The 27985-nt window shown below is 39.4% G+C and overlaps 1 protein-coding gene across 3 annotated transcripts in view; it reads left to right on the top strand.

Annotated features, from left to right (window-relative positions):
* Window positions 1–2937: 2937 nt before the first annotated feature.
* ITCH (itchy E3 ubiquitin protein ligase) overlaps window positions 2938–27985 on the top strand; it is a 139836-nt gene continuing 114788 nt past the window's right edge. For 2 of the 3 annotated variants that reach the window (XM_039248704.1, XM_039248706.1), the window contains exons 1-2: window positions 2938–3022; window positions 6958–7034. The gene's annotated coding sequence lies outside the window, so the exon portion shown is untranslated. Of the gene's footprint in view, window positions 3078–6957; window positions 7035–27985 lie in introns of all 3 variants that reach the window. The other variant, XM_039248705.1, reaches the window with a different exon arrangement.

The raw sequence follows: 27985 nt of genomic DNA, 5'->3' as shown, positions 1-27985 counted from the left end.
TTATAACAACCACAGGGTCTGCATTGTGATCAGGTCTAGGCTTACTTCTGGATCAGGGAACCTGGGAGCCAGAGCCACACAGCATTGGAGATGAGGAAATGGCCAGACTGGGATTTTCTGCCTTCACCAAATCAGCTTCTTCTTAGAGAACCACCAACTACCTACTGTGGATTTCCCAGAATCTTCACAACATCTCTTGTAAAGGTAGGATCTGTTATTTCCATTTAGAGATTTGGACACTGGGGTTAAAGGACTTGTCTAAGACCTCTAACCATAAATTGTTGATAGTCAGGACTAGATTCTTGTTCCATACGCCTTTGAAAAAGCCTAAATTACTAATTCCTGCTAGGTACTGGCTCCTAGATCAGAGCTAATCCACTCTGTTGGTATTAGCAAGATAGGATAGCATAGTCCAGTGGTTCTCAAAATGTGATCCCTGGGGATCAGTATCACCTGGGAACTTGTTAGAAATGCAAATTCTTGAGATAGATAACAGAACTTCCTGACTTTGAAATTCTGGAGCTGAAACCTGGCAATGTGAGTTTTAATAAGCCATCCCGGTGATTCTGATGTACTCTGAAGTTGGAGAATCTTTGGTGTATGGTAGAAAGAGGTGCAATTTTGGAGAAAAAAAAAAAAGAATACGTATTTAAAGCATATTTGTTTAAAATAACTTTCATTGACATAGAATATAAATATAGAAGACTACACAAACCAAAAGTATACAGCTCAATGAATTTTCACAGTGAGCATGCTTGTGTACCAGCACCTACATCAAGACACAAAACATTATTACCAACTTGGAGAAGCCCCCTTGTGTCTCCTTCCTGGTACTACCTCTCCTCAAAGGGTAAACACTATCCTGACTTCAAATGCAATAGATTTGTTTTGCCTAACATTATACATTTTTTAAAATTGTAGATGAAGACAGAATCTGGAGCCAGAGGACTTTGATTGGATCCCTGGTTCCCTATGGAGTCATCTTGGACCAGCCATCTCATTTCCTTGTCTGTATAATGGTCATAGAAATACCTGAGTCCTTAAAGGGACACTAGCTTTCTCAAACTTGCCTAGTGTTAAGAATCACCTGGGGTAGCACCGGGTGTTATATGGAAACCAACTTGACAATAAACTATTTGTAAAAAAAAAAAAAAAAAAAGAATCACCTGGGGCACTAGTTTAAAAACTCACATTTCCTGGAGCATACATTCTTTATTTTAAAAAATGTTTTATTTATTTCTGAGAGAGAAAGAGAGACAGCATGAGCAAGGGAGGGTCAGAGAGAGAGAGGGAGACACAATCTGAAGCAGGCTCCAGGCTCTGAGCTAGCTGTCAGCACAGAGCCCGACGCGGGGTTCGAACCCATGAACCGCGAGATCATGACCTGAGCCGAAGTGGGACACTCAACTGACTGAGCCACCCAGGCGCCCCCCTGGAGCATACATTCTTAATATGACAAAAATTGGTTGTGGGTAAGAAAATTTTTTTGCTTGCTTATGTAAAAGCACATATATACATATGATACATTAATAGATATACAGTATATTTGTGATACTAAAATTTCATGGGGGAATAACTAGGGGAAAATGTCTAAAAATATTCCTTAGAGAGATGATAACAACAACAAAAAGGTTGAAAAACACTGCCCTACAGCAGTTTTTCTTCAAGTGTGGTCTGTGGTTAAAAATGCAAATTCTCAGATGCCTGGGTGGCTCAGTCAGTTAAATGTCTGACTCTTGGTTTTGGTTCAGGTCATGATCTCACAGTTGGTGAGCTTGAGCCCTGCATCTGGCTCTGCACTGACAGTGGCGAGCCTGCTGGGATTCTCTCTCTTCTTCTGTCTCTGCCCCTTCCCACCCACTGTCTTCTGTCTCTCTCTCAAAATACATAAATAAACTAAAAAATAAAAAAATGCAAATTCTCAGGCCCAACCCCAGACCTACTGAACCAGAAATTCTGGGGGTGGGGCCCTGCAATCTAAGGTTTAACAAATCCTTCAAGTGATTCTGATGGGCACTTAAATTTTAGAACCACTGCCCTGGAGATTCTGAATAGGGTAGTCCTGGAATCTGTATCATTAACAAGCTCTCCTATGTCTATTGCAGGAAACATTGACATAGAGATTTGAACGCACTTTGAGAAACACAAGTGACTTTCCAGATGGTAAAATATCCTCATTAGGAGAAAACAGGCTAAACAATAATAGCGAAGGTCACTAATTACTAAGCACTTAGCTGGGCCTCTGGGTCTACTTGCACAGCCTTTTAATTCTCACAAATTCATGAAGAAGTTAAGAAGATGGACTCTGAAGCCAGACTGCCTGGGTTGGTATACAGCTTGTGACTTGGTTTATGCATCTGTAAAGTGGGGATAATGGACTTTCTTCAAATATTTGTTGTAAGGTTTAAAGATTGCTTGTTGGTCAGTTCTTAGAACACCTGACGCGTTGGCACCACTTCCCTTACCTTACGGACACCCTGTTAAAAGGAGGATTTAAACCCAATCAATGTAACTCCCCAGTGTACTTTCTTAAGAACTAAACTATAATGCAGTGGTTTTCAAAGTGTGATCCCCCCAACAGTAGCACACCAAAGTCAGAAATGCAAGTTACTAGATCCCATCCCGCATCTGCTGAAAGTGAAACTCTGGGGGTGTTCTGGGGGTTTCAGCAAGCCCTTCAGGTGATCCTGTTGTACACTAGCGTTTGAAAACCACAGCTATAATCTTTAGAGGTTGGGGGAGGGAGGGTGCTTAAAAAAAAAAAAAAAAGCCTAGAGCGTCTGGGAGCAATCCCAGAGTCCCTCCCACCTAAGGGCGAGAAAACTCCGAGTTAGCTGCACTCCGCAACTCCAGCCAACTCTTCTGGTGCGCAAGGCCTTCTGGGGCCTGTGGTCCACAGCCCTGCTGAGCCGGAGGCGCCTGCGCATTGGCCGCCAACTCGCTCTAGTCGCTGTGGTCGGGGCTCGGGACCGGCTGCCATCTTAGTCAAGGGACTGAAGAGTCGCCGCCGCCCCGAGTCCCGGTAAACACCCGCGGGCGGACTGGGGGCAGTTCTGGGTAGAGTGGGGAGCCCGCATGTGAGTGTCCGAGGAGAACCAGGGGTGAAAGAGTGCGGTGCGCGCGTGGGGTCCCTAGAGCCCCGACTGCTCCCTCTTCTCACTCAGCCGGTGCCCGTGGGGGGCGCGGGGAGCTGGGGCTAGTGGCTGAGGGGTGGGTTGGCCGGAGGCGCGGAGCAGCCACTGTGTGGCCGGAGGCTTGGGGAGCCCCTCACCTCGCCGACGTCGAGTTGTGAGAGGGCTGGGCCTTGGCGGGCGCCAGCAGGGTCCGGCCCCGCGCCCCTCAGCCCCGCCCGGGGGCGACCCTCCCGCGGCCCGGCCTACGCGCGAGCACGGCGGCAGCGGCCGCTCCGGCCGACGTGGCCCTGTGAGGGGCGGCGGCCCGGCCCACCTGCCACTCGGCTGGGCTGCCCGAGACTTTTTGGAGCCCCCCAGTCGCGAGGCGGGCCCAGCACAGCGGCTGCTTCCTCTTTCTTCCACTCCCCTCCTCCCTCCATTGTCCCCCATCGTGGTGGTCCCGGCCCGGGCGCCCTTTTCGGCGCCTGCTGCCCCGCAGGCACCTCCCGGCGTCGAGTTTTGCGGACGTGGAGCTGTCACTGCCCTCCCTCTTGAGTGTCCTTTTCTCTGGCTGAGAAAAGAAAAAAGTAGCTGTGAACGTATTCTAAAGGTCGGAACGTGATAAGGACGTGACTTACTGGGAGCCAAGCGGGGAACTCAAGTTTTCAGACAGAGTCCCAGGGCCACGACTTAAAGAGAAACACAGGGTCTTTGCGCTCAAGGTAGACATGGGGCCTAAAGTTAAGAGATGTAACAAGGTGAACGTGCAAAACACCCGAAATTCAAGATTCTCCAGTAACAACTCAACTTGTTTTCTTGGTTATATGCATATCTTAATCTTGTTACATTTTCTGCCATACATAATTCTACAGCTTCAGTATACCTTTTTGGGAGTGAGGGTTGGGAAAGAGGAGTGGGATTTTTTTCTTTGAAAATTAATGAGGCACTGGGGCCAGCCACTTATCGTTGCACTTAATTGAGGGTCTCCCGCATGTATTCCTAATATAATTCGATTTTAAGGAAGCATGTAATAAAGGCAGTGTATTTCCACCGTCAAAATCGGTTTAGAATTTCTCAGCTGAAATAAAGTTCTCATGGCCAATACGCTGAGAGCCTGCACTGTGTATTCATAGATGCACTCGAGGTACAGTTATTTCATTCTTGATTTAGAAATGAAGGTGGAAATTCGACTACTTTTTTGAAAAGAGAATGTAAGTTTCATGTTTAGTTTATGAATCAAATTAGAAAGGATATGAAATAAAAAGTGCAGAATACTTTTTCACAGTATTCTAGAGGGAATAATTTCTAGATTCTTTTTAAAAAAACGTCTTTTCATCTATTGGAAGAGACCAACAAACCAGTTCCCAAATTTGCCTATTAGAATAATTAGGGAGCTTTTTAAAAGTAGAAATTCCAGGGCCTCCTTTCCTGAGATTGATTTAGTAGGTCTGCTTTTGGCCCTGAAGAATTTATGTTTAAAACATGCTTCAGGCAATTCTGATGGTCTTGGGAACCACTGAGGCAAACAGTACTGTGGACCTACCAAGGAATTCTCAAAAAGCTTTGATACAGAAGAGGAAGTGACCAGTCCTGTATGGGGGTTGGTTGGCCAGAGGAGGTCACAGGAACTGCCCCTGGTCCTGTTGGGTCTTAGATGATGAGTAGGAGCGTGATAAGGGTGGGGAAGGGGAGGGATAGGACCAGCAGGAAACATGGTGCTGTGTGTAAATGCAGAAGATTGTAGGAGAAAAAGGGATCAGGGAGCAGGGAGTGGAATGGGGAAGGAGAGCATTGTGGGACATGAGGTCAGAAAGGTAAAAGGAGGTAACTATGTGAAAAATCCTAAGAATAATGCTAAAAAACTCAAATTTTATGTTAGCAGTGGATTCAGATTTTAAACGGGGAAGTGATCTGAATACGTGTGTGTTGTAGAAAGGTTGCTCTGGTGATGAGAGTAAAAGGATGGAAAATGGCTGTTGCAGAAGTCTAGGTGAGAGGCGAAAAGGCTTGATGTTGGAGAGAGGCTGTGGGGATGATCAGGGGATTGGATTTAGTTACTTACTAGTGCATTATTGTTGCCATATTTTTGGATGAGGAATTTTTAGGGCCAGACTGGGTAAAGAGCTCTTGATCTGCAAAAATAACCTATTAGCAAATCTGAATAATATTGCCAGGTTATATATATTGATGGTATGAGAGTGGATTGTTCTTAGCACTTTTGAAAATTAGAAAGAACCAGATTGGGTGCAATTGGAGGGGAGCTTGGAGATTATACTGACATTTATGACTGTCAACACTATTGACTAAGGTTGTTTGAAGTGTTTTTCTCTCCTACTCAGAAGCTTGGTATTAGAATTTTAGAGTTAGAAGAGATTGCAGAGATTATTTAGTCCATGGTAGCAAATAAATTGCAGAGATTATTTAGTCCATGGTAGCAGATATATTTTGGTTTATGAACCAACTAAGCTTTGAAATAGCTCCAGGAGCCCTATATTGAGAAGGATTTTGGTCATATATTCTCTGGGAAAGTAAGTTAACGATTGATTCGTGATGTTTCCTGTGGACACAGTTATCTAGTGGGTGCTGTGTGTGCCAGGTATATGCCATCCTTAGACTAGTCCAAACTATTAGTTTTCTGCTTAAAAAAGAATCTTAAACAAGTTAAATAATTTACCTAAAAGTAGTTAAGAATTAGAGCTAGAAGTAGAACTGAGTTTTGTAACTCTTAGTTTGTTATTCTCCCGTGTTATCAAGATGAATGTCTGCTGCTAAAGAGCTTTTGATATTAGACCAAAAGAAAAAAGGTATTTCTGGCTTGTGCCTTTTGACTGTTTAGGTAAGAGTTTGACGAGGAACTTTGGCCTAGAACTAAATTTTGTAAATTTTGTCTGGCTTAAGACAATTGTTGTTAGTACTGATAGGAAGTAGCCACCTGTTTGTGGTTTTTTGTTTTTTGTTTTTTTCACTTCCTTGTTCCTCACCATTCTCTCAGTTTTAGGTTTTGAGGATTGGTTTCCTTTATGTGAGTTAAGGCACAAATATATAATGTTATTTATTTGTTTGTTTGTTTATTTAGTGTTAACAGCATTTTGCCAATTTCTAGGCTCATAATAAGTGCTTAGTAAAGGCATGTTGGTTTTTGTGACTGTACATGATATAGTTTTGAGTCAATGTAAATTAGTGCGGGGTTGCAGAATTGAACTACAGTATTATCTGGTTGGTAGGTCGGCCCTCAGCGAAAAATATTGGGTTGGAAACTAGCCTCACAACTAGTAGTCATTAACTAAGAGCTGTTCCTCCTTCTGTCTAGCAGTGCTGTACTTGGAAAACTGCTACCTCCTCACCTCTTGCTTCTTTTCAGAACTGGCTATACTCTGATCCTTGAAGTGCTTTTTCTTTTCCTATCCCTAGGAGCCTCTGAGGTTGCAGGGACCATCCTTACAGTGACCCCAATAGTTAGAGTATATATTTATATTGCCATCCTCGTTTTGTCATGTAGCCATCATAGCCAGGTGGTCATCGCCCCCATGGTATGTTTGAGTCCTTTTCTCCCTGACTCACCTTACCCTGCCCTATCAAAAACTATCTATCCCTCCCCCCCAAATGATTTATTCCATGAAACTTTTTATTTTATTATTTTTTTTAAAGTAATCTCTGTGCCCAACATAGGGCATGACCCCAAGATCAAGAATCACATGCTTTACCAACTGAGCTGCCCAGGTAACCCCTTTTCTTTCCATGAAACTTAAAAAGACATTGTGTTGTCAGATTTCCAAGGTCATTGCTAATCTGATGTGTTTTACCATAGGAATAATGTGTTAATGGACCCTCCTTCCCCTCTCAGGTAACATGCATTTAACAGTGGCCTTCTGGAGACAACGCCTTAACCCAAAGAAGTGACTCCAGTGGTGAGAACTGCAGGTATGGTGACAGGCCCATGAAAGAGATTGGGGGGCTGGAATGGTGCAGAGGGTGAGCTCTGATCATATAACTGCTGTGGAGATGGAGGTATGGGGAAAAAGGAAGTTGAAGAAATAAGACAGTTTCCACTTGGATCTGAAACCAAGTCTCTTCTATAAGCATTAGCCTGTGAGCCACACTTTGCTCTTACTTTAGGTCCTCTGACTTTTTTGTTTTCTTTTTTTTTAAAAGTTTTGTTTATTTGTTTATTTATGTGTGTGTGAGAGAGAGAGAATGAGCAGGGGTGAGGGAGAGAGAGAATCCCAGGCCTGCTCCAAGCTCTGCACTAAGTGTGATGTAGGGCTTGGTCTCGTGACCATGTGAGGATCATAACCTGAGCAGAAATCAAGAGTTGGACATTTAACAGAATGAGCTGACCAGGCGACCTTGACTTCTCTGTTTTTCTATTTTTCTTGGACATATACTTTTCCCACATTTGCTGTTTTATGAACATTTATTCTGTGTATTCTTGTCCAGACATGTGCAGGTGTATAGTTAAAAAGTATAAGAAGTAAAAAGAAGGCAACATAATGCAGTGGAAAAAGAATAGAGGACTTGGAAAGAAAAGGTCTGGGGTTCTGATTTGACTTTGCCACTGACAGACTGACTTTTGACAAGTTACTTAATCTTGCCTGGACTCAGTTTATGTATTTGTAAAATAGATGTATTGATTCCTACCTGCCTTTCTGACATTGTTGTGAGGATCAAGATAATACAAATTAAAGCTTTAGAAAAAAATGAATTTACAACACAAGACATTATCTGGGTCTACAAGGTGGGAGAAGTTGGGAGTAATATTGAGAAGGCAAACATGAGGACAGGATAAATTCTCTTTAAAGGATCAGAAGAGAAAAAAGGAAAACTATTGGAATAGAAAGGTAGAGCATGAAAATAGTCAATCAGGAAGAGAATAAGGAGTGAATGAAGTAGAACTGATGGATTGGTAGGTGAGAATGCTGAATAGGACAAAGAATCGTCCCTTTCACTTGCCTCACTCTAACCTTGCAGCTGTTTATCATTACTACTTCTCTTCATGTAAATGTCTATCTATACTTAGATTCCTTTCTTCACCGTAAACATCAGTGTTTATTATTCATACCTCTGTGTGACCCTTTGTGTTTAGTTTATATTTTTGTTAATTGTCCTATAAATGCACAGAGACCAAGAGTATGATTTGCTTTTTATAGTGTTGCAGGCCATTGCTATTAAAAATGTATGTTTGCTCTGTTCTTTTTTATAATTATGGAGAGAAGGAAGGAGATGGGGAACTTTGTGAGAAATAGTAGGAAAGGAACTGGGTAGGAGGGAGAGTAGATAAACAAGACATGGTAAGAAGAATTCTCAAAAAATAATGAAAGGAAATACATGAAAATCAAAAATACATAGAGCAAAAAAAAAAAAGTGGGGAAGGAGGAGATGGTGTTATCTACAGGAAAGGAACAAGGCAGTTTTCATTTCTTTAATGGTGATGTAATACCTCACAAAATGTTATGTGTTGGGAAAGATCATTCTCCATACCAAGTATCTTTAAAATATTTTCAAAAGTATCCTCTGCATCCTGAGCTCACAGAGTAGTTCTTTGTGGAAAGAAAACTAGGCCAACGTTCAGGAGACCTGGGTTCTAGCCTTGGTGTTGCTTGTTACTTAGTTCTGTAATCTTGGGCAATTCACTTAAATCTCTGGGCCTCCGCTTCCTCACTTGTCTATTAAAGGTATTGAACATGATGGTCTCTCAATTTTCTTTTAGCTCACTCTTGATTATATTTTGTGCTTCATGGGCTGGCTCACTAATTTTTTAGGGCTTTGTTGATATCACAATATAAGATTGGCCTTAGAAATATCTTTTTTTTTTTAAAGAAATGTAAGTTTTTTTTAAACCTTTTAAGTTTATTTTTATTAAATTTTTTTAAATGTTTATTTTATCTTAGAGACACACATTTACACATAGAACACAAGTGGGGGAGATGCAGAGAGGGAAACACAGAATCCAGAGCAGATTCCAGACTCTCAACTTGGGGCTTGAACCCACAAACCATGAGATCATGACCTGAGCCAAAGTTGGACACTTAATTGACTGAGCCACCCAAGTGCTCCTGTTTTTTATTTTTTAGTGTTTATTTCTTTTTGAGGGAGAGACAGAGCAAACAAGGGAGGGGGCAGAGAGAGAGAAAGAGACAGGGAGAGACAGAATCCAAAGCAGGCTCCAAGCTCTGGGCTGTCATCAGAACCTACCTACCACCTACCAGGAGATCATGACCTGAAGGATCATGACCTGAAGCTTAACAGACTGAGCCACCCAGGCACCCCACCCAGTCTTTTGTTTTGTTTTTTAATATTTATTTATGAGAGGAGGGCAGAGAGAAAGGGAGAGAGAGAGAACCTGAAGCAGGCTCCACACCCAGCCCAGCACTGAGCCTGGGATTGTAGATCCCAGGATTGTGAGATCATGACCTGATCATGACTTAGAGGCTTAACCTACTAAGCCACCCAGGGGTCCAAATATCTTATAATACGACTTCATAATATCCATTGCTTTATAAATGAGAAACCATTGTATTTTAAGTTCTGCTTAATTTTTTAATTTTTGTATTTTTTAAAGATTTTATTTTTAAGTTATCTCTGCATCCAAAGTGGGGCTTGAAATGTGGGGCTCAAATTTTCAATCCCGAGATCAATGCATGCTCTATCAACTGAGCTAGCCAGGCAGGCGTCCTTAAATTCTGTTTTAAACATTGGCAAAAAGTGAGACTTGTAGGGAACCTAAGTATAGAAATGTTAAGTTTATAATATTGAACAAGCATTCACCGAGCCCTTGTTGTGCTAGGTCTCAATGAGCACTTAATATAAAACCCCTGCCTCAAGGATTTTATGTTTTTTTGGTCAGGAAAACAAACTTGCTCACCAGTAATTATTATAAAAAAAAAAAAAGAAAAAGGTGATAAATACTATAATGAAGATTGCATTGCATTGCAATTTAAGGTACTAACTTTATAGATTTATTGGTTCCTTTATCATAATTGAATATGTGCTAGGTGCTGCTCTCTGCTATGTATTGCAGAGACTCATGATGAAAAAAAAAAGCAGTCCCTGCCCTCAAGAAAGTTCGAGTCTTTTTTCACATCTGGAAACTGCTTACCCTAATTTTCCCTTCTGTCCCAGGAAGTTTTGTACTGTATCAGCACTTCATGGTTTTAGTCTAAGAATACATATGCATATTGAGCTTGCTGCACTCCAGAAATGTTTGATAACACACTTGCTGTCTGAGAAAATGTATATTATTCTATTGGATATATGACATTTTTTCTGTCACTGACAGAGAAATTTTTCTTTTAAGATAAGGAAAAAGTCCAAATGCCATCTGGATGGCATGTTTAGGTGGACTTTGATTTTGCCTTAGTCATTCATTCAGAGAGAGAGTAGGATCTAAAATTTAGCCTTGATTTGTTGTTCCAGGGGATCGATTCAGTTAGTCACAGAGGAGAGGATGCTAGTCGAAAGGAATCATATTGTAGGAGTTAACAGTGCGTACTGGATTGTCTGGTTTTGAATTTTGGCTTTACCATGCACTGAGAGGATGATCTTGGTCAAGTTCCTCATCTGTAAATTGAGAATAGTAATAGCATATTACTATATAAGGTTGTTGTGTGGATTAAATAAGATAATGTATTTTTGCTTGAACAATAGTTGGTTCACAGTAAACGTGAAGTGTTAGTTTTTGTTGTTATTATCATCATTACCACCAACCTTGTCTTAAAATTATTGTCACAATTCATTAATTCATTAAGTAAGCTTATCTAGGGTGAGCATTGTAAATTTAAATGCCTGTAAGGGCTAAGTGAACATTTTAAAATAGTAATGATCAGGTTGGGATTAAGTGAACTAGGGAATTCATGTTCCTCTAATGGGGTAGCTGTTAAGTAGCTTTGGCTTACTTTTTAATTTTTTTAATTTTAATTTTATTTTATTAAAAAGTTTGTTTAATATTTATTCATTTTTGAGAGACAGAGAGACAGAGTGCAAGCAGGGGAGGGACAGAAAAAGAGAGAGACACAGTATCTGAAGTGGCCTCCAGGCTCTGAGCTGGGGGGGGAGGTGGGGGGAGTGCGGGGAATAGAGTAGAAAAAGGCTCAAACTCACTGACAGGGAGATCATGACCTGAGCTGAAGTCGGAGGCTTAACCAACTGAGCCACCTAGGTGCTCCTTTGGCTTACTGTTTTAAAAGTTAAAGGGTAAAATCAACCATTTTAACCAATAAAAAATACATAATTCATGAGGTACTGGGGTGTCTCAGTGTCCAACTTTTTTTCTTTTAATGTTTGTTTATTTTTGAGAGAGAGAGACAAAGTGTGAGCAGGAGAGGGGCAGAGAGAGGGGGAGACACAGAATCTGAAACAGATTCTAGACTGTGCTGGCAGATCTGAGCCTACTTAGGATTCTCTCTCTTCCTGTCTCTCTGCCTCTCCTCTGTTCATGTGCACACCTTCTCTCTTTCTCCTCTCTCTCAAAATAAATAAATAAACAGTTAAAAAAGCGTAATTCATTGTCAGCTCACTATTGACCTAGTGGGGAGTATAGGACCAAGTGTGGCCTGAATATCTTAACTTTTATTCTAAACACAATTGGGGAATCTAGGTTTTGTGAGAAATCTTTTTTTTTCCTAAATGTTGGTAACTTTTGAAATCATAATATAAACACTGTGGGCCAAACAAATCACCACTATGGGTAGGATTTGTCTTGTGGGTTGCCGCTTTGCAACCTCTATTCTGGAGCTTGACTTTTTGCATCATAACCCATGTTCCCTGCCTTCTGGGAAGAAAGTCCTTACCCACATACAGTTTTAAAACAGTTCATGCAATACCTCAGAGCAGTCTAGGGCTGAATGAGAAGTATGCAGAATAATTATTAAGGCAGAGGAGGGATTTAGAACGGGCAAAGGTATGGAGACAGGAATGGACTTCAGATGGTGGTAGTACGGTGAATAGATTAATTGGAGGTTAGGTTAGTCTGAAGAGGCTGTATGTGAGGGTGGTAATAGGAGAAAGCTTAGAAAAGTTAAGAGACCAGACTGATTGTTTTGGTATAACCTTAAGTCCTGTTGGCTGACTGAATAAAGTGGTATTTTATGGTGATTTATTAGGTAATATTGAGGTCTACAGTGTTTACTAGGGCTGTAGGGTCTGGAGGCAGGGAGACCAGGCTAGGGAGGTAGGTGGGAGCGGGAATGAAAAGGAAGGGATAAAAGCTTGTGTAAGAGACAGAAGCATATATATGGGTTACCCTGTGACAGTGGGACCCTGCAGTAGATAAAGAGGGCCAATTGTGAAAGCTTTTCCCCTCTTCATTCTTTTGTAAAAACTGGGATACATGAAGATAATGCTACTGTTCCTCCTTTTTCATGTTGTGGATCTTGCTTTGTCACTCAGCCATAGCACCCTTCTTAATGACGGATCACATACATAGTCTTAGGATTTCCCAGCTTGCACAAGTAGAATAGAAAAAAGAAGAAACAAAGTAGTTTAGCTGCTCATCACATTTCTGGTTTTGGATTTCTGACAATCTGAGTTAACCTCTATTAAGTTTCATTAGACTTTATACATGGAATTTTTGTATTTACCAAACTTTGGAAACACTGACAAATAGTTTACTCATGGGAAAGATGTAGAATTTTGCTGCAGGAACTTGACATGATAATTAATTCATGATTTAGAATGTTTAAAGAAACTGATAAATGTTGTAGAAAGGTGGAATGTGTTTATTCTGTATAACTTCAGAGAGTGATTTTTAGGATCTTATTTTCACTAGACCTTTTGTCCTGTTTATAGTTTCTCATGAAAATTTTCTTGACATATTGCAAAGAAGTTATTCCTTATTCTTGGCTAAAATGCCAAATGTAGTTATTCTAAGTATTCTTTTTGGTAAATAAGCTAATAGTATGTTAGACGTAGCATTAAGAATACTTGAAATGCAGCAAGATTTCTTTCGTTGATGAATAAAAGTACTACTGAACTGAGCCTCTGAAAAGTACAAAAAGTTGCTGCCATCAGAGAGATGCAGCAGTAAGGTCAATAGATTTGAGCTAAATCTAAATCTCGTTTAATGGAGAAGGGATTTTTTTTTTAAGCATGGTCTAACCTAGTTTTTGGAATTCATTTGTTCTGAATATTGAAAGGGATTTCCAGGTGGTTCATTTAATTATAGATCTGCTTTGGAACTGGGAAGGTAAGGAACACAAGAGAGGGATTAGCTGCATTTGTTTCTGTAGAAAGGCAGTAGTCAAAAGGAAATCCCAGATTATCTTTTTCTGTTCTTGAATTTTTTGGAGGAAAGATATTTACTACAAGTCTTAATTGAAAACTGTATTCAGTATGTATATTGAAACGTGCAGAACCTAGTTACTACTGCTTTTCTTTGTCAGTATGTTGCTGACATTTATTTGCTGTCCTCTCCTTGCCCTTTGTCTTTGTCCTTGAGAGTTTTTACTTTATTTATTTTGTTTTGCTGGTGTTTTAGGAGAGAATGGAATAGAAGTGCTTATGTTCAGTCAGCCCTGTTAATTTATTTTACCATATAAATTGATGTTTTCATCTTTAACAATGAAAATGATGAATTTATCTGCCCTGATTATTTTTTTGTTTGTTTCTTACTGTGGTAAAATATACATGACCTAAAACTGACCATTTTATCGATAAAAAAAAAAAATTATTAACTTATTTATTTGAGAGAGATGGAGCACAAGTTGGGGAGGGGCAGAGAGAGAGAAGGAGACACAGAATCTGAAGCATGCTCCAGGCTATTAGCACAGAGCCTCACAGGGGGCTTGAACCCACAAACTATGAAGTCATGATCTGAGCCAAAGTTGGATGCTTATCCAATTGAGCCACCCAGGGGCTCCAACCATTTTTAAGTGTTCAGTTTAGTGACATTAAGTTAATTCACTTTGTTGTGCAGCTTTTACCATTGTGCATCTCCGAGAACTTTTTTATCATCATCCCAAACTGAAACTCAATGTGCCTTAAAAAATAACTCACATTCTCCTTCCCTCAACCCCTGGTAACCACTGTGCTACTTTTTGGTCTCTGTATAGAATTTGACTATTTTAGGTACCTCATGTAAGTGGAATCATACAATATTAATATTGTCCTTTATGTTAAGCTTGTTTCACTTTGCATAATGTCTTCAGGGTTCATGTGGTAGCATGTGTCAGAATTTCATTCCTTTTTGAGGCTAATATTCCATTTTATGTGTGTGCCACATTTTGTTTATCCATTCATCTGTTGATGGACACTTAGCTTATTTTCACCTTTTCGCTGTTATGAATAATGATGTTATGAATGTGGGTGCTGTTTAGGTCTTTCAGTATTTTTAGGTGTATTCCCAGAATTGGAATTCCTGGATCATGTTGTAATTCTGTGTTTAATTTTTTGAGGAACCACCATACTGTTTTCCATAGCAGCTGTACCATTTTACATTCCCACTGGCAGTGCACAAGAGTTCCCATTTTTGACACTCATACCAATGCTTGTTATATTCTGTTTTTTTTTTTTTAATAATCATCCTAATGAGTGAATCGGTATCTCATTGTAGTTTTGATTTTCATTTCTCTAATGATTAATGATTTTGAGTGTCTTTTCATGTACTTATTAGCTGCTAGAATATTTTTTGAGAAATGTCTGCTCAACTCCTTTGCCCATTTTTTAATTGGATTGTTTGGGTTTTGGTGTCCTAATTATTTTGTAGGTTTCTGTCCATATCTTTTCTGCTTCTGAGTCTGCTGCTCTTCTCTTCCTTTCCTGTTGTTGGCAAAGCAACTAGAATCATTCTCTCCAATGTATATAGGACCTTAGTAAATGTTTGATGATAAAAGGTTAAAAGTAGAGTTTTCTGGAAAGGTAAAGATTGATTGGGGCAAGGCCTTCATTACATTTTTCTCTAGTTTTGGAGTTCTGTATTCTCTTTTAACAATATACTTGATAGAGTAAAACATTTATAAAAGATTATGCTTTTAGGCAAAGAAGTCCCTGTGTAACTTAAATTTCATTTTAGAGGGGCACCTGGGTGGCTTATTCAGTTAAGTGTCATGACTCTTGGTTTCATCTCAGGTCTTGATCTCACGATTCATGAGATTGAGCCCCTTGTGTAGCAGGCACTGCTTGGGATTCTCTCTCTCCCTCTGCCCTTTCCCCACTCACATGTATGCAGATGTGCGCACTCTCTTTCACTGTCAAAATAAATAAACATTTAAAAAATTTTCATTTTAACAAAGGAAAATATAGGATCTTATTAAGATAAATTTGATTCTTCTCTAAGAGGCTTACTGTTACTGTTTGCCTAAGAAAATACAAGTAAGCCTGAGGTATCCAAAGAAGGGTTTCACTTTTTGTAATTCTTGTTTTAATCATTTCAATCTCATTCACTTTTTAAAAAGTAATCTCTATACCCAACATGGAGTTTGAACTCACAGTCCCAAGATTGAGAGTTGCTTGCTCTACTTACTGAGCCAGCCAAGGGCCCCTCAGTGATTCTTTTTTTTTAAAGATTTTAAGTAATCTCTGCACCCAATGCGGGGATCGAACTCACAACCCCAACCTAGGTCAAGAGTCGCATGCTCCATCAACTGAGCCAGCCAGGCGCCTCTCACTTCTTAACTTTTGTTGTGTAATGATTTGGGATTTCTTATTTTGAGACTGCTATTTATTAGGGTTTTTGTTTTTGTTTTAGACAAGTGGGGTTAGGAGTGATCCTAGACTTGATATATATCTTAATTTTCAAAAGGACAAAACTGAGTAAGTTCAAGTATAGCAATGACATAAATATATTTTATTTTCCTGTTACCTTTTTTGCTTCCTTTAAAGAACCATGGTTTTATTATTTATTTTTTAAATGTTTTTTTTTTTAATTCTGAGAGATAGAGGGAGAGAAACAGGGAAAAAGAGAACCCCAAGTAGGCTACATGCTGACAACGCAGGGCTCAGTCTCATGAACTGTGAGATCATGACCTGAGCCAAAATCAGTAGTCAAAATCAAGAGTCAGTCATGTAACAGACTGAGCCACCCAGGCACCCTCAAACCATGGTTTTAAATCATGAAATTAACACTGAACAAAGCTAGAGATGTCTGGTTTGGGCCACATCTTTTGTTTTGACTTTGGACAGTCCATTTTTATTGGATTGTTACTGAGTTTTAAGAGTTTTTTTTGTAAATTTTGGATATTTCCTCTATCAGATATGTATTTTACAAATATTTTCTCCCAGCTTTTGCTTATCTTTTCATTATCTTAATAGTGTCTTTTGAAAAGTAGAAGTTCATAATTTTGATGAGACCTAAGTTTTCAATTTTTTCTGTTATGGGTGGTACTTTTGTTGTCGCATGTAAGAAATCTTTGCCTACCTGGGCAATCCATTTAACTTTCTTGGATTTCTACTTATAAGAACAAATAAGTTCTCGCTTTGGCAGCACATATACTAAGAACAAATAAGATGTGTGTGGTATTTTTACTTCTTTGGAGTAATAGTTTTATTTAGCACCTTTTTGGAGTCAAAATAGAGGAGGTAGTCTTTGGATAGAATACTAAGGTGAAAACCTACAGACCCAAATTGGAGTACAGAATTGGCTCTGCTTTTATAATCCTATTTGTTTCTAATGGGTAAGAGGTAATTTTCTTTTCTTCCTTCCCCCCACAATTATTTAGGGCCCTTGGATGTAAATGATTGTATGTGATTTTTTTTTTCTGGGTTTTTGATACAATCTGAATAACAATGCTTTTTGGCTCCTTTAAGTAAAAATATATAAATTTATTTATAAAATGTACATATATATTACTCACTAGCTTATTAATATTGACATCTAGTTTACTTATACTTTATAGATTAAGTTTAGAAATGATCTGAGAAAGGTTTGTTGGAAGGATGGGGATGGTGGCTATCAGGATCTTGTATTTTGAGGACAATTCATGAGTATTAAGAGATGGTCAGAAACCAGAGTTTCCTGGGAGCCAGGAAATTCAACCTTATATATAATTAGGTTGCATAATTTCACACAAACCTTGTTTACAAATGAGAGCAATATTTATTGTAGCACAATGGTAGTTATATTTATTGTGGCGCATCAAATTATTAAACTTTAGCAGTAGAGAGTCAAAACCAGGAAACAACTTGTAATAGTAGTTAATATTAAAATGGTTGTTAGCTGTTTGAGAGGACAGGGGGGAAATTGCCTTCTAAAGTAGTGGGTACAGAGTTCAAACCAGCAAATGAATGCTAAAAGTTTGATTCTGGTGCCAGTTTCCTTAAATTCTGTTGGCATACTATTGAACCTTGAAAGTTATACCTTTGTGTTTTTCTCTTTGAATAAGATAATCATCTTTTTAAGCATATGCTTTAGATCTACACCCATACATTTGGTTAGAAAATGGAAAGAGAGCTTTCATTTATCTGAGATCCTTCACATTACGTTCAGAGCCAAGGTGTCACTTTTAAGGGAGAGAGAGGATGGTTTACATCTTCCCACTCTGCTAAGGTACCCTTTTCCAGTAAATAAGAAGGCAACTTTTCCCCATAATACGTGGGTTTGAGTTCATTCCCTCTCATTTTATTCAGAATATTATGGAAATGAGTATTTACCTTCTAGCCCAACCAAAAGAACTCTTATCCCCCTCTGACAATACCTTCAGGAACTCATACACCAAGTTCTGTTCTGTTGCTTTGCTATTATTAATGGAGAATGGGATCTAAACATTGTCCCTTCTAGTTAGTCCCTGCTACAAGTGATTGGAGAGAGCAGGATCTAGTTTTCAATTCAGCTGGGTCGTGTGGCTACTGGTTGCGTACACAAGAACCATTACCACCTCCATGTTCCTCTTCCAAGTGGATTGAGGCTTCATTCTTACATTACTGGATAGCAGATGAGTACAGAATTTTTAACACCTATGCTTTGATACATAGCTCTTTCACTTGAGTGGTGGTTTCAGAACATGGCTAAGTGGCCTTGTACAAAGGAGACTACTCAGTATTTGCAGTTGCCGTATATGCTTCTGTATTTTATTAAAAAAATTTTTTTTGTTATTCTTAAGAGAGAGACATAGCATGAGTGGGTGAGGGGCAGAGTGAGAGATGGACACAGATTCTGAAGCAGGCTTCAGGCTGTGAGCTGTCAGTACAGAGCCCATCGCGGGGCTCGAATCCGCAAGCCATGAGATCATGACCTGAGCCAAAGTCGTACGCTTAACTGACTGAGCCACCCAGGAGCCACTAAAATTTTTTTAATGTTTGTTAATTTTTGAGAGAGAGAGAGAGAGAGAGAGAGACCAGGAGACACAGAATCTGAAGCAGGCTCCAGGCTCTGAGCTGTTAGCACAGAGCCCAAGGCTGGGCTCGAAATTCCAAACCATGAGATCATGACCTGAACTGAAGTTGGTTGCTTAACTGACTGAGCCACTCAGGTGCCCCTCTACTTCTGTACTTCACTAAGGCTGTTTGAGAGCTAGACTTCATTAGGTTTTAGTTCTCTGAATACCACTGTGTACTTAAGCTTTTTGTACTTGTGCGTCAGCAAGCAGTTTTTCTTCTTACTGGTTTAATATGTTTTCTGAAATGTCTTTTTGATGGCTTCTTTTAAGAATTATAGGTCCTTATAAATTATTGGAAGGTTTTCTAGGTCAAAATAGATGCAGCTTATAAAAATAACTGACTATGGTGGATATGTTATTTTTGAAATCAAATGAAACAAATTTCATAATATCTTGACTATTAATTTTTCTATAAAGGGCATACATGTTTTAAAATAAGACTAATTTGCTGTTTGTTTCCTATGGGACAAGATATTACTGAAATAATCTTGTGAAATGTGCCTTTCTTTTTCCATATTTTTATTTCTACTGCCTTTTAGGAAGATGTTAAGGTCAGTTTTCACCTCTGGCAATGTTTTAGCACCTCTTTTCTACATTAGACATTCTGTCACATTTTTCTAGTGTGATAGTAAACATTATTCAAAATAAATGATATAAAAGTTGACTCTATTTTAAGTTTCTTTGTAACTGACAGACTAACAGGTAATGATTTTAATATTGTACTGTATCTTAGATTCAAACTGATATTTTAGTGGTTCAAGTCACAGTGTTTTACTAGGTGAAGATATCCACATCACTGTACTTGATGGTGAAAGCTTTTTCAAAATCATGTAAAAAGTCAGTTAGTTTTGGGGCGCCTGGGTGGCTCAGTCATTTAAGCGTCCAGTTTCGGCCCAGGTCATGATCTCATGGTTTGTGGGTTCGAGGTCCACGTCAGGCTCTGTGCTGACAGCTAGCTCAGAGCCTGGAGCCTGCTTCAGATTCTGTATCTCCCTCTCTCTCTGACCCTCCCCTGCTCACGCTGTCTCTCTCTCTCTCTCTCTCTCTCTCAGAAATAAAAATAAAACATTAAATTAGTTTTTTGAAAAAGTCAGTTTATTTATTTATTTATTTATTTATTTTATTTCTAGGGGGAGAGAGAGAGAGAGACACTATGAGCAGGGGAGGGTCAGAGAGAGAGGGAGTCACAGACTGAAACAGGCTCCAGGCTCCGAGCTGGCAGTCAGCACAGAGCCCAACGCGGGGCTTGAACCCACGAACCGTGAGATCATGACCTAAGCGAAAGTCGGACGCTTAACCGACTAAGCCACCCAGGCGCCCCAGAAGTCAGTTATTTTTGATAGGAAGTTAAAGCAGAGGGATCCGTCTCGTTTCTATATCTTATGAATTTTAAAGCTATAGATAGAAGCAAAGTTGAAACTGCTTTAAAAATTGAGTGTTAGGAGAAGGAAGAGGGGATTAAAGAAGGATAGATTATAAAATGAAAGGGACATTAGAAAAGATAAGTTAATTTTAGCAGTGAGATATGGAGGTAGAAGGGAGGTACTAGGAAGGAAGAATGGGTCCTGGAGTGATCTCCCCAAGATACACCAGAGAGGTAAGGTCGTTTTTTTTTTCCCCTTTTCATTGTAGAAACTAGGTTAGTAGTAGTTTTTTGTTATTCACATTGAGAATGCTTTTTTTTTTTTTTAGAGTTTATTGAGATGAGATGTAACTTGCACTTAGTAAAATTCATCCTTTTCTAGTAGTGTACAAATCTTTGAATTTTGACAAATGTTTGCAGTCTTGTGCTCCTTTGTGTTTGTCTTAGAGAGAGTGCAGGAGCTGGGGAGAGGGGCAGGGCAGGGGGAGAGAGTCATAAGCAGGCTTCACACTCAGCGTGGAACCCGATGTGGGGCATGATCCCCTAACTCTGGGATCATGACCTGAGCCAAAATCAAGAGTTGGACACCCAACTGACTGGGTCACCCAGGCGCCCCTGTTTTTGTTTTTGTTTTTTAAATGTTTTATTTATTTCTAGGAGAGAGAGAGAGAGAGAGAGAGAGACAGCATGAGCAGGGGAGGGTCAGAGAGAGAGGTAGTCACAGACTGAAACAGGCTCCAGGCTCCGAGCTGGCAGTCAGCACAGAGCCTGATGCGGGGCTCAAACCCACGAACGGCGAGATCATGACCTAAGCGAAAGTCGGATGCGTAACTGACTAAGCCACCCAGGCGCCCCTGTTTTTTTTTTTTTTTAAGTAAGCTTCACACCCAGGGCAGAGCCCAACATGGGGCTGAAACTCACGACTCTGAGATGAAGACCTGAGGTGAGATCAAGAGTCAGATGCTTAACCCACTAAGCTACCCATGCACCCCTCTTGTGCTCCTTTGTAGTCCTACATGTCTCCTCAACTCTGTCCTTTAGGAAGCACTGATGTTTTCTCTCCCAACAGTTTTTCCTTTTCTAGAATGTCATTTAAATAGAATTATAGGATGTATCAGTTTCCTAGAACTGCTGTAACAAGTTACTACACACTGGTTAGTTTTTAAAACAAAGGAACCTTATTCTATCACAGTATTGGAGTCTAAAAGACTAAAATAAGGGGTCAGCAGGGTTGGAACTTCTCAGAAGGGAGAATCTAGGCCATGCCTCTCATAGCTTCTGATGGTTGTTGGTGATCCTTGCATCCTTTGGCTTTGTATATGCTTATTTCCATTCTCTGCCTCTATCTTCATGTGGTATTCTCCCAGTGTGTCATCACCTCGTCTTTATTCTGTGTGTGTCTCTGTGTCCAGATTTTCTTCTTATAAGGTCACAAGTCATTGAATTAGGGCTCATCTCATCTTAACTTGATTCCATCTACAAAGACCCAATAAGACCAAGTAAGGTCACATTCTGAGGTTTCAGGTGGACATAAATTTTGGGGGAGACTACTTTAAAAAAAAAACATTATATAAGGGTATTTGGGTGGCTCAGTTGGTTAAGTGTCTGACTCTTTTTTTCTAAATTTTTTTTTAATGTTTTATTTATTTCTAGGAGAGAGAGAGAGAGAGAGACAGCATGAGCAGGGGAGGGTCAGAGAGAGAAGGAGACACAGACTCCGAAACAGGCTCCAGGCTCTGAGCTGGTAGTCAGCACAGAGCCCGACGCGGGGCTTGAACCCACGAATCGCGAGATCATGACCTAAGCGAAAGTCGGATGCTTAACCGACTAAGCCACCCAGGCACCCCTTAAGTGTCTGACTCTTAACTTTAGCTGAGGTCATGATCTCAGGGTTGGTGGGATTGAGACCCATATCAGGCTCTGTGCTGACAGTGCGGAGCCTACCTGGGATTCTCTCTCTGCCCCTCCCCTGCTCACTTGCACGCATATATTCTTGTGCCATCTCTCGGTCTCTCAAAATAAATAAACTTAAAATTTTAAAAATCATTATACAGTAAAATTGGCTTTTGTGTGTATATGCGTACAGTTGTATGAATCTTAACACGTGTAAATTTTTGTAACACCACAGTCAAAATACAGAATAGTTTCATCACGCCAAAACCTCCCTTGTACTACATTTTGTAGTCCTACCTACCCTCCACGGTTTGCAGCCACAGATTTGTTATCGTTCCCTATTATTTTGTCTTTTGGAGACTGTCACATAAATGGAATAATACATATGTAACTTTTTGAGACTTAGTTTCATTCAATATGATTGATGCCTTCCAGATTCACCCAAGCTGTTGCATGTATCAGTAGTTTGTTTCTTTTTGTTGCTGAGTAGTATTCCAGGATATGAATGCATTACAGTTTATCAGTTTACCTGTTGAGGGATACTGGTTTGTGTGGTTATGAACAGAATTACTATAAACATTCCCATACAAGTTTTATTTTTTTTTTATTTATTTATTTTTTCAAGTACAAAAGGGTAACAAGTTTTATTTTTTTACTTTTGAGAGAGAAAGCACATCCCCCATACAGATTTTAATTGAATGTTACTTTTCCTTTTTTTTTTTTTTTAATTCTTTTTGCTTTTATTTCTTTAGGCAGGGTTTCTTTCTTTCTTTCTTTTTTTTAAATGTTTATTTTTAAGAGAGGGTGAGAGTTGGGGAGGGGCAGAGAGAGAGGGAGACATAGAATCTGAAGCAGGCTTTAGGCTCTGGGCTGTGAGGACAGAGCGTGACCCAGAACTCGAACTCACAGACCATGAAATCATGACCTGAGCTGAAGTCGGGTGCTTAACTGACTGAGCCACTCAGGTGCCCTAGGCAGGGTTGCTTAATCTCGGTACTACGACATTTTGGGCTAGATAGTTCTTTGTTGTGGAGCGCTGCACTGTAGGATGTTCAGCAGCATCCCTTGCTGCTTCCCACTGTTAAAACAAAACAAACAAACAAAAAAACCAGATCTCTGCATTATAGTAGTATACTTTTCCCTTCTGTAATTAGTAAGTAAAATGTGGGGTAATACTTTGAGACCATACAAATATCCTATTTTCCAATAATCTTTCATTCAGTGGTTTTAGTATTGTACTGATTTTCTATTAGTACATAACACATTATCCTAAAATTTAACAGTTTGAAACAATTTTTTAAATCTGTATAGTTTCTGTAGGACAGGAATTCAGAAGTGGCTTAGCTGGATGGCTCTGACTCAGATTCATTAAGATGCAGTCAAGATGTTGGCTGAGGCTACAGTTATCTGAAGGCTTGACTTGGGGCTGGAGGGTCAGTGTCCAAGGTATCTCACTGCTGTGGCTGGTGGATTGGTGCTAGCTATTGGCAGGAGGCCTCCATTCCTTGCCACATACACCTTTTTTAGGGCTGCTGGAGCCTCCTCACAAATTGGCAGCTAGCTTCCCTGGAGCAAGTAACCTGAGATCAAGTGGCATCATCCTTTTTTTTAAAAAAAAAACTGTGGCACAATGTGTTTAACAGTAAATTTACCATCAAAACCATTTTAGGGGTCTGTGTGGCTTAGTCAGTTGAGTGCTGACTCTTAATTTTGGCTCAGGTCATGATCCCAGGGTTGTGGGATCGTGCCCCAGGTCAGGCTCCTTGCTGAGTGTGGAGCCTGCTTGATATTCTCACTCTGACCTTCTCCCCTGCCTTCATGCTTCCTCTCTCTCAAATAATTCCACATTCCCTCCTCTTGAGTCCTTAGTAACTATTGCTTTACTTTCTGTCTCTGATTTGACTGCTGTAGGTACCTCATATAAGTGGAATCATCTTTTTTTTTTTTAAGTTTATTTTTGAGAGAGAGTGAGAGCAAGGGAGGGGGAGAGAGAGGGGACACAGGATCCGAAGCAGGCTCTGTCCTGACAGCTGAGAGCTGATCTGACACAGGGCTCGAACTCACGAACTGTGATTTCATGACCTGAGCTGAAGTGAGACGCTTAACTGACTGAGCCACCCAGGTGCCCCAGTGTAGAATCATTTTTTTGTGGCTGGCTTATTTCATTTAGCATGTCCTCAACGTCCATCCATGTTATAGCATGTGTCAGAATTTCTTTCCTAATATTTTATTGTATGTATCACATTTTGCTCATCCATTCAACCATTGATGGACACTTGGGTTACTTCCACATTTTAGCTATTGTGAGTAATGGCTGCTATGAACTTGTGTGTACAGATACTTTTTACATATCCTACTTTGAATTCTTTTGAGTACATAATAAGAAATAGAATTACTGGATCATATGGTAACTCTATTTGTACATATATATATTTTTAATAGTTTATTGTCAAGTTGGTTTCCATATAACACCCAGTGCTCATCCCCAAAAGTGCCCTCCTCCATACCCATCACCCCCCTTCCCCTCTCCCCACCCCTATCAGCCCTCAGTTTGTTCTCAGTATTCAAGAGTCTCTCATGGTTTGCCTCCCTCCCTCTCCCCAACTATTTTTCCCCTTCTCCCCCGTGGTCCTCCTTTAAGTTCCTCCTAATCCTCTTATACGTGCAAACATATGGTATCTGTCCTTCTCTGCCTGACTTATTTCACTCAGCATAACACCTCGAGTTCCATCCATGTTGCTACACATGGCCAGATTTCATTCTTTCATTGTCATGTAGTATTCCATTGTTTAGATAATCCACATCTTCTTGATCCATTCGTCTGTTGATGGACACTTAGGCTCTTTCCATGTTTTGGCTATTGCTCAGAGTGCTGCTGTGAACATTGGGGTACATGTGCCCCTGTGCATCAGCACTCCTGTATCCCTTGGTTAAATTCCTAGGAGTGCTATTGCTGGGTCATAGGGGAGTTCTATTGTTAATTTTTTGAGGAACCTCCACACTGTTTTCCAGAGGGGCTGCAACTATTTTATATTTTTGAGGACCCACCATACTTTTTCCCACAGCAGCTCTATAATTTTACATTCCTACCATTAGTGCACAAGGGTTCTAATTTCTCTATATCCCTGACAACATTTTTTTAATAGTGGCCGTCTTAATGGGTATGAGTTGGTATTTCATTGTGGTTTTGATTTGCATTTCCTTAGTGATTAGTGGGGTTAAGTGTTTTCATGTACTTACTGGTCATACTTTGGAGAAATGTCTGTCATTTCTTTGGAGAAATGTGTTCAAGCACTTTGTCCTTTTTTTTTTTTTTTTTTTTTTTTTTTTTTTTTTTTTTTTAGAGAGAGAGAGTGAGAGCGAGCCTATGCAGATGTGGGGGGGGGGAGGGGAGGAGCAAAGAGAGAATCCCAAGCAGGCTCCACATTGTTAGTAAGGTGCGGGGCTCAAACTCATGAACCAGTTAGATCATTACCTGAGCCAAAATCAAGAGTCATACGATTAACCAACTGAGCCACCCAGATGCCCCTCCATTTTTGAATTAAGTTTTTTATTATTTTTGTTGAGTTTTAGAAGTTCTCTGTATATTCTAGATATTAATCCTTTAGATGAATGATTTGCAAATATTTTCTCCTATTTTGTAGGTTGCCTTTTCATTCTGTTGATAGCGTGTTTTGCATAAAATTTAAAATTTTTGTGGAGTCCAGTTTGTCTGTATTTTCTTTTGTTGCCTGTACCTTTGGTGTCATATGCAAGGAATCATTGCTAAATCCAGTGTTGTGAAGTGTTTGTCCTATTTTCCTCTAAGAGTTTTATATTTTTAGTTCTTAACATTTAGGTCTTTGATCCATTTTTAATTTTTGTAAATGGTGTTAGGTAAGGGTCCAACTTTATTCTTTTGCAGGTGGACATCTGGTTTTCCCAACACCATTTATTGAAAGGACTGTCCTTTTCCCATTGAATGGTCTTGGCACCTTGTCAAAAACATTTTACTTTACATGCAAAAGTTTATTTTGGGTCTTTCTTTTCTAGTCCAATAGAATAAGTTTGTATGTCTGTCTTTATGCCAGTATCACAATGTTTTGATTATTGTAGCTTTGTATTAAGTTTTGAAATCAGGAAATATAGGTCCTCTAATTTTGTTCTTTTTCAAGATCATTTTGGCTATTTAAGATCCCTGGAGATATTTTTCTTTTAAGTTTGTTTTTTGAGAGAGAGCACATGCACGCAGAGGAGGGGCTGAAAGAGAATCCCAAACAGGTTCCATGCTGTCAGTGCAGAGCCCAACTTGGGGGTCCATCCTGCAAACCATGAGATAATGACCTAAGCTGCAGTCAAGAGTTGGAAGCTTAACTGACTGTGCCACCCAGGTGCCCCAAGGTCCCTGGAGATTCTATATGAATTTTAGGATGGATTTTCTATTGCTGCAAGAAACATCATTGGGATTTTGATAGGAGTTGCATTGAATCTGTAGACTGCTTTGGGTAGTATTAACATCTTAACAATATTAATACTTTTTAAATCCATAAACATAGGATCTCTTTCCATTTATTTCTGTCTTATTTAATTTCTTTCAGCAGTGTTTTATAGTTTTTAGTGTTAACAAGTCTTTGACCCCATTGGATAATTCCTCAGTGTCTTACTTTTTTTTGATGCTGTATGTAAATGGGTTTGTTTTCTTGATTTCCTGTTTAGATTGTTGGTTGTTTTATTTTTTTTTTAATGTTTATTCATTTTTGAGAGACAGATTACAAGTGAGGGTGGGGCAGAGAGAGAGGAAGACAAAATCCAAAGCAGGCTCCAGGCTCAGAGTTGTCATCACAGAGCCCGACACAGAGCTTGAACTCACAAACCGTGAGATCATGACCTGAGCTGAAGTTAGACACTTAAGTGACTGAGCCACCCAGGGACCCCTTAGATTGTTGATTGTTAATGAATAGAAGTGCATTGGATTTGTGTGTGTTAATTTTTGTATCTCTTTCTAGTTTGCTGAATTTGTTTTAGTTTTAATAGTTCTTGTGTATGTAGAATCTCTAGGGTTTTTTATATATAAGGTCATATCTTCAAACAGAATTTTACTTCTTCCTTTCCAATTTGGATGCCTTTTATTTATTTACTAATTTATTTTTTTCTTGCCTAATTTCTTTGGTTTGGACTTCCAGTACTTTGTTGAATGGAAATGGTGAGAGTGGCTGTCCTGGCCTCATTTCTGATCTTCGACAGAAAGCTTTCAGTCTTTCACCATTGAATGTGATGTCAGTTGAGAGTTTTTCATATATGGGCTTTATTAACATATTGAGGTGGTTCCCTTCTGGTCCTTTTTTGTTGAGTGTTTTTATCATGAGGGAATGTTAAATTTTGTCAGATGCTTTTTCTCTTTCAACTGAAATAATCATGTTTTTTTTCCCCCCTTCATTCTGTTAATATGGTACACTACATTGATGAATTTTTATTGTTGAACCATCCTTGCATTCCAGGGTTAAATCCCACTTGGTGTATAATCCTTGCAATATGCTGAGAAATATCTATTTCTCCCTTCAAACATGTTAGTTTTTGCTTTATATATTTTGATGATCTGTTATTAGCTGGGTAAATATTTATAATAATTGTATCTTCTTGCTGTTTTGGACCTTTTATTAATATTGTAACATCATTTGTCTCATAACCTTTCTTTTTAAATTTTTTTTTTTTTTTTTTTTTTTAATAATGTCGATACCCAACATAGGGCTGGAAATCATGACCCTCAAGATCAAGACTCTTCTCACTGAGCTATCCTTTTTTGGTTTAAAGTCTATTTTATGTGACATTAGGATAGTCACATGGAATATCTTTTTCTATCCTTTCGTTTTTGGCCTATTTGCATCTTTGGATCTAGACTGAGTCTGTTGTGGACAGCATATAATTAGATTATCCTTTAAGCATTTCTGCCACTTTCTGTCTTTTGATTGGAGAATTTAATCTAGTTTCATATAAAGCGATTACTGGTAAAGAAAGACTTCCTTATTTTACTATTTATTTGCCATATCTTACAGCTTTTTCTGTCATTCATTTCCTTCATTAGTGTCATTGTGTTTGGTTGATATTTTGTAGTAAAACATTTTTATTGCCTTCTCATTTCCTTTTGTGTATATTCTGTAGCCATTTTCCTTGGGGTTCCCACAGGGATTGCATTTTTAAAAATTTTTTTTAACATTTATTCATTTTTGAGTCAGGGGGAGGGGCAGAGAGGGAGGGAGACACAGAATCCAAAGTAGGCTCCAGGCTCTGAGCTGTCAAAATAGAGCCCGATGCGGGGCTTGAGACCTGAATTA

The sequence above is a fragment of the Hyaena hyaena genome, unplaced genomic scaffold (assembly GCF_003009895.1).
Source record: "Hyaena hyaena isolate Hyena2069 unplaced genomic scaffold, ASM300989v1 scaffold_315, whole genome shotgun sequence".
Lineage (NCBI taxonomy): Eukaryota > Metazoa > Chordata > Mammalia > Carnivora > Hyaenidae > Hyaena > Hyaena hyaena.
Note: the sequence above shows the minus strand (reverse complement) of the source record. Positions and strands in the feature narration are given on the sequence as shown.